The sequence below is a fragment of the Medicago truncatula genome, chromosome 7 (assembly GCF_003473485.1).
Source record: "Medicago truncatula cultivar Jemalong A17 chromosome 7, MtrunA17r5.0-ANR, whole genome shotgun sequence".
In the NCBI taxonomy this organism is placed as follows: domain Eukaryota; kingdom Viridiplantae; phylum Streptophyta; class Magnoliopsida; order Fabales; family Fabaceae; genus Medicago; species Medicago truncatula.
The window spans coordinates 20,723,072-20,729,752 of record NC_053048.1 but is presented as its reverse complement, the minus strand read 5'-3'; positions in this window follow the sequence as shown (position 1 = coordinate 20,729,752).

Below are 6,681 nucleotides of genomic sequence, written 5' to 3'. Positions count from 1 at the left end.
CGAGAATTGATGATTTGATGGATCAGTTAGTGGGTGCACGTGTTTTCAGCAAGATTGATATGAGGTCAGGTTATCACCAGATTAAAGTAAAAGATGGGGATATGCAGAAGACGACTTTCAGAACGCGTTATGGTCACTATGAATATAAAGCTATGCCTTTTGGTGTTACCAATGCACCTGGAGTGTTTATGGAGTATATGAATCGCATCTTCCATGCATTTTTGGATCGGTTCGTAGTTGTATTCATCGATGATATTTTGATTTACTCCAAGACTGAAGAAGAACATGTCGAGCATCTGAAGATTGTCTTGCAAGTGTTGAAAGAGAAGAAACTTTATGCCAAATTGTCTAAGTGTGAATTCTAGTTGAAAGAGGTGAGTTTTCTTGGCCATGTTATTTCTAGTGATGGTATTGTTGTGGATCCGTCTAAAGTTCAAGCGGTATCGCAATGGGAGACTCCTAAGTCAGTTACAGAGATTAGAAGCTTCTTGGGTTTAGCTGGTTACTACAGAAGGTTTATTGAAGGTTTTTCTAAGTTAGCTCTTCCGCTAACACAGTTGACTTGTAAAGGTAAAACTTTTGTGTGGGACGTCCATTGTGAGAACAGTTTCGGTGAATTGAAGAAGCGTCTGACGACTGCTCCAGTGCTGATTTTACCGAAGTCAGATGAACCTTTTGTGGTGTATTGTGATGCGTCCAAGTTGGGTTTAGGAGGTGTGCTTATGCAAGAAGGTAAAGTGGTAGCTTATGCTTCAAGACAGTTGAGAGTTCATGAGAAGAATTATCCTACGCATGATCTCGAGCTGGCGGCCGTAGTCTTTGTATTGAAGATATGGAGACATTACTTGTATGGTTCGAGATTTGAGGTGTTTAGTGATCACAAGAGTTTGAAGTATTTGTTCGATCAGAAAGAATTGAATATGAGGCAGCGTAGATGGCTACAATTGCTGAAAGATTATGACTTTGGTTTGAATTATCATCCAGGTAAAGCTAATGTTGTTGCAGATGCCTTGAGTATGAAGACATTGCATATGTCCGCTATGATGGTCAGAGAGTTCGAATTACTTGAACAGTTCAGAGATATGAGTTTGGTTTGCGAATGGTCACCTCAGAGTGTGAAACTGGGTATGCTGAAGATTGATAGTGAATTTCTGAAAAGTATCAAGGAAGCACAGAAAGTTGATGTAAAGTTTGTGGACTTATTGGTTGCTAGAGATCGGACAGAAGACAGTGATTTTAAAATCGATGATCAAGGTGTGTTGAGATTCCGATGAAGAATTTGTATTCCAGACAATGAAGAGATTAAGAAGATGATTCTTGAAGAGAGTCACAGGAGTAGCTTGAGTATTCATCCGGGAGGTACGAAGATGTATCATGATTTAAAGAAGATTTTCTAGTGGTCTGGTTTGAAACGAGATGTGGCACAGTTTGTGTATTCCTGTTTAGTTTGTTAGAAGTCGAAAGTCAAGCATCAGAAACCTGCCGGAATGATGGTACCTTTAGATGTGCCAGAATGGAAATGGGATAGTATATCAATGGATTTTGTGACGAGTTTGCCGAATACTCCTAGAGGGAACGACGCAATTTGGGTTATTGTTGATAGGTTGACGAAGTCGGCTCATTTTCTACCGATTAATATTAGTTTCCCTGTTGCCCAATTGGCAGAGATTTATATCAAGGAGATTGTGAAGTTACATGGTGTTCCTTCGAGCATCGTATCAGATAGAGATCCAAGATTTACTTCTAGATTTTGGAAAAGTTTGCAAGAGGCTTTGGGTTCGAAGTTGAGATTGAGTTCGGCGTATCATCCACAAACAGATGGTCAGTCGGAGAGGACAATTCAGTCGCTTGAGGATTTGTTGAGGATTTGTGTTCTTGAGGAAGGATGAACTTGGGATAGTCATCTTCCGTTGATCGAGTTCACATGCAATAATAGTTATTATTCTAGTATTGGAATGGCACCTTTCGAGGCTTTATATGGTCGGAGGTGCAGAACTCCGTTGTGTTGGTTTGAGTCAGGTGAAAGAGTGGTCTTAGGACCAGAGATTGTTCAGCAAACTACTGAGAAAGTTCAAATGATTCAAGAGAAAATGAAAGCGTCGCATAGTCGACAAAAGAGTTATCATGATAAGCGTAGAAAAGATCTTGAGTTTCAGGAAGGAGACCACGTATTTTTGAGAGTCACTCCTATGACTGGTGTAGGACGTGCATTGAAGTCAAAGAAGTTGACCCCGAAGTTCATTGGCCCGTATCAGATATTGGAAAGAGTTGGAACGGTGGCTTACCGAGTGGGTTTAACGCCGCATCTTTCGAATTTGCACAACGTTTTCCATGTGTCACAACTTCGAAAGTATGTTCCGGATCCATCTCATGTAATCCAGAGTGAAGACAACCTTACGGTAGAGACTTTACCGGTGAGGATTGATGATCGTAAAGTGAAGACGTTGAGAGGCAAGGAGATACCTCTCGTGAGAGTCGTTTGGACGAGAGCGACTGGTGAAAGCTTGACGTGGGAGCTTGAGAGTAAAATGCTGGAGTCTTATCTAGAGTTGTTTGCTTGAGGTAAATTTTCGAGGACGAAAATCTTTTAAGTGGGGGAGAGTTGTAACGCCCACTTTTGTTAATTGTTTATTTAATCGAGTTTAGGCGATTATATTATATTTATATAATATATGCATGATTTTGGTATGATTTGAATGATTTACGACTATATTGATGGTTTGGTTGATATTGTGATAAGTTATGAGTTTTGGAAGATTTGATAAGATTAAGGGATTTATTTTATTGTTAAATAAAATAAAGATTTGAAAATAATATAAAATATTTAGTTGAGGGCTGTTTTGATATTTTAGATAGTTTTGGGGGAGGAAGTGAGATAAGATAAGTAAATAAGAGGAGATATAAAAGAGTTAGACCTAGTTTTAGAAAAACATTGTTGTACGTACGTTTTTGGAGAAAAAGGGAGAAAAAGCCAAGAGAAGAGAAACCAAGAGGGAGAGCTGCGATTTTCTGCAATTAAGGTAAGGGTGAGACTAATAACTATGTATTGTTAATTGAATGTAATTCTGATGATTAGTTAGCAAGAATTAGGATTGAATTGGAGGAAACGAAAACTAGGTCAAATCCCTAAAATTGATGATTAAACGGTAGGAATTGATTAAATTGGTGTAGAAAGTGTTCCTGGACCTTAGATAATGTTTAGGACAAACTTTGGAATCAATACTAGGCTTAGAACCATATGAATCGTCGGATTTTTGTGAAAATAGGAAGCCTGGCCGTAGCGACATTCATCGCTCACCACGGCGAACTATGAACCTCGCCTCGCGAGTGATGATCTTCATCGCTCGCCACGCGAGCCTTTCCCTTCGCCTCGCGAGTTCTTTTGGTATTGCTCGCCATAGCGAGCAACCTTACTCGCCATAGCGACCTAAGGCAGAGAGCACGTTGGATTTTGTAATTTCGACTTTTTAGTTGGACCCTTTGAGTGCCTGAACATACCTAGTAATGAATAGGGATGAATGTAGGACAAGATTAAACCCAGAACAACATTAGTTTGGAACTTGTCTTGTACTCGCCATGGCGAGTAAGAATTCTCGCCTCGCGAGCACTTCTAGGTTGGAGTGTCTTGAGTGTTTGTGCGATCTGTGTCGGACGTTTGGATCAAGAGAGAACCCCCTTATGGTAATTGAGACCAATGATGACGTTTAATGTAGTCTGTAAAGCTGTTTAAGATATGTTGATATTAATTGAGCATGAGTTAATGTATTAAACATTATGTAAGATATAATGAAATGTTATGATGCCATTGAATTGCAATTGATATATTGATATATCCATGTTGTTGTGTGACTTAACTGTGCTATTGCTGTTATTTAACTAAGTGCATAAGGTCTATATATATATATGATGAAATGATGACGTTTAGCTCCAAATTATTGGATGCATGTTGATATGTTGATTACGGTGTTTTGTTCATAAGAGTCCATGCATTAGCATTCATTGAGCTTAGTCCTCACCACGATTTATTAGGAGCTTTGTCCTCCGCACGATTTATTAGGAGCTTTGTCCTCCGCACGTGTTAAAGTATATTAATACTTATGATGACGATTGGTACCACATGCATATAAGGAGTCTAAGAGCATTGTCACATTGTCATGTCTATAATGCTATGTTGTTGACGACGATTGAATATGTGAATTCGTGATACTTGTTTATTTAATATGCAAAGTTGTCTATGATTGATGATGTGATTACGTGATAATTGTTTATCAAATATGCAAAGTTACTTAAGATTGATTATGATGTTAATGTTAATTATGATTCGAATTACTTTGATTAACATTATTTTGTTATGAAATCTCACCCCATCTGCTTGAAAATGTTGCCCTTCGTATGGGTAACTTGCAGGTGATCGTTCTTAGTGTGCAGTTTCCGTCGTGAGTGGACTTGCTTTCATTGTGTCGTCTAGGTCGCTCTGATACGTAACGGGATGGGGCTATATGTTATGCATGCTTCGTTCTATTACGTGAATAATATGCTATTGTGTTATTGAACTAACTCTTTTGAGATAATTTTGATGGGGCCTGCGTGCCAAAACGTTTTATGACTATGATATAATTTCCGCTGCAATGATTAAGATATTTGGTTAAATTATTATTTAACTGTTTTGGATTATGTTATATGTGATATCCCGTTGTTTATGATGCTTACTCTGATAAATGATTTAAGAAATTTGTATATTGGGAAAACGGGGTGTTACAAGTTGACTTCGGCCCCAGTGTTGATTTTGCGGAATCCGAAGGAATCGTTTGTTGTGTATTGTGATGCTTCTAAGATGGGTCTTGGTGGTGTACTTATGCAGAATCGTCAGGTTGTGGCTTATGCTTCGAGGTAGTTGAAAGTGCATGAGAAGAATTATCCGACTCATGATTTGGAATTGGCGGCAGTTGTGTATGCATTGAGGATTTGGAGGCATAATTTGTATGGTTCTAAGTTTGAGGTGTTCAGTGACCAAAAGAGTTTGAAGTACTTGTTTGATCAGAAAGAGTTGAATATGAGGCAAAGAAGATGGTTGGAATATCTTAACGATTTTGATTTTCAGTTGAGTTATCACCCCAGGAAGGCTAATGTTGTTGCCGATGCTTTGAGTAGGAAGACTTTGCATATGTCTGCTTTGATGGTTAAAGAGTTGGAATTGATTGAGCAGTTTTGAGACTTGAGTTTGGTTAGCGAGTTGACACCGGATGGTGTGAGATGGGGGATGTTGAAGTTGACAAGTAATATGTTGGAAGAGATTAAGAATGGTCAGAAGGAGGATTTGGAACTTGTGGATCGAGTGGTGTTGGTTAATCAAGGTAAAGGTGGAGACTTTAGATTGGATGAGAATGATGTTATGATGTTTCGTGATAGAGTTTGTGTGCCAGATGTTCTTCAGCTTAAGAGGCAGATTTTGGACGAAGGTCATAGGAGTAGTTTGAGTATTCATCCAGGAGCGACTAAGATGTATCAGGATTTGAAGAGGCTGTTTTGGTGGCCTGGAATGAAGAAGGAGATCGCAGAATTTGTTTATGCTTGTTTGGTTTGTCAGAAATCGAAGATTGAACATCAGAAACCGTAGGGTTTGATGCAACCGTTGTTTGTGCCAGTGTGGAAGTGGGATAGTATCTCTATGGATTTTGTTGGAGCGTTGTCGAAGACTAGTAAGGGTTTTGATTCGATTTGGGTGATTGTTGATCGATTGACGAAGTCATCACATTTTGTTCCTATCAAGACTGGTATGTCTGTGGCGAAGTTGGCTGAAATCTACATTGAGCAGATTGTGAGATTGCATGGTATGAAGTGTACAACCACTACCTGCACTACTCTGTTTTTATCTCTGCTACAAAACAAGGAAAACAGCTCTGCCTGCAACAATGTTTCTACAAACATGGAATGGATTTGAAATTGATCCTTCATAGGACAATAACCATATCAGGCAAAAGATCATTGGTGATTGATCAAAGCTTCAAACGACTCTTATTGATGTGCTGGCAATTCACAACGTCTCTTTCACACCTCTATATAAAGGAGTGAAGACTTAAAGATTGAAAAAGGACTCAATAACAATTTACAAGCGCCAAACAATGCTGAAATTGTTCTGCAATCAAAGTTCACTTAGAATTTCTTAACAACTTTCATATCTTAGAAATTCTAGAGTCTTAAGAGTCTGTATCTGATTTGCATTGTGAACACTAGTGATTGTATATCAAGTGTTCAACCTAAAACAATTTTCTTTGTAATTATGTTTGAATTTAAGAAGTCTCTTGCAGTTGTGCTTGAGCATTAGAAGTCTCTTGATTGTGTTCAGGAGCATAGGAAGTCTCTTGCATTTGTGCTTGAGCGTTTGAAGTCTCTTGCTAAGTTTAGCAGTGAGAAGTTGTAATCAGATATTACATTTTAGTGAACTCTCCTTGGAAGTGCAAGGGGGACATGACTACTTCCGGTTTGTGGAAGGAACCTGTATAATTGCTTTGTGTCTTTCTTCTTTCTCTCTCTCTCTCTCTCTGTTTTTATCCGCGGCAAGTTAGTGTTGAACATCACTTCAGAAGCAGTATTCTATTTGCTTCTGATCAGTGTTTTCAGCTTAGGAGAAAACGAAGAAAAAGCTTACACAATTCAACCCCCCTTGTGTTTTTCTCACCT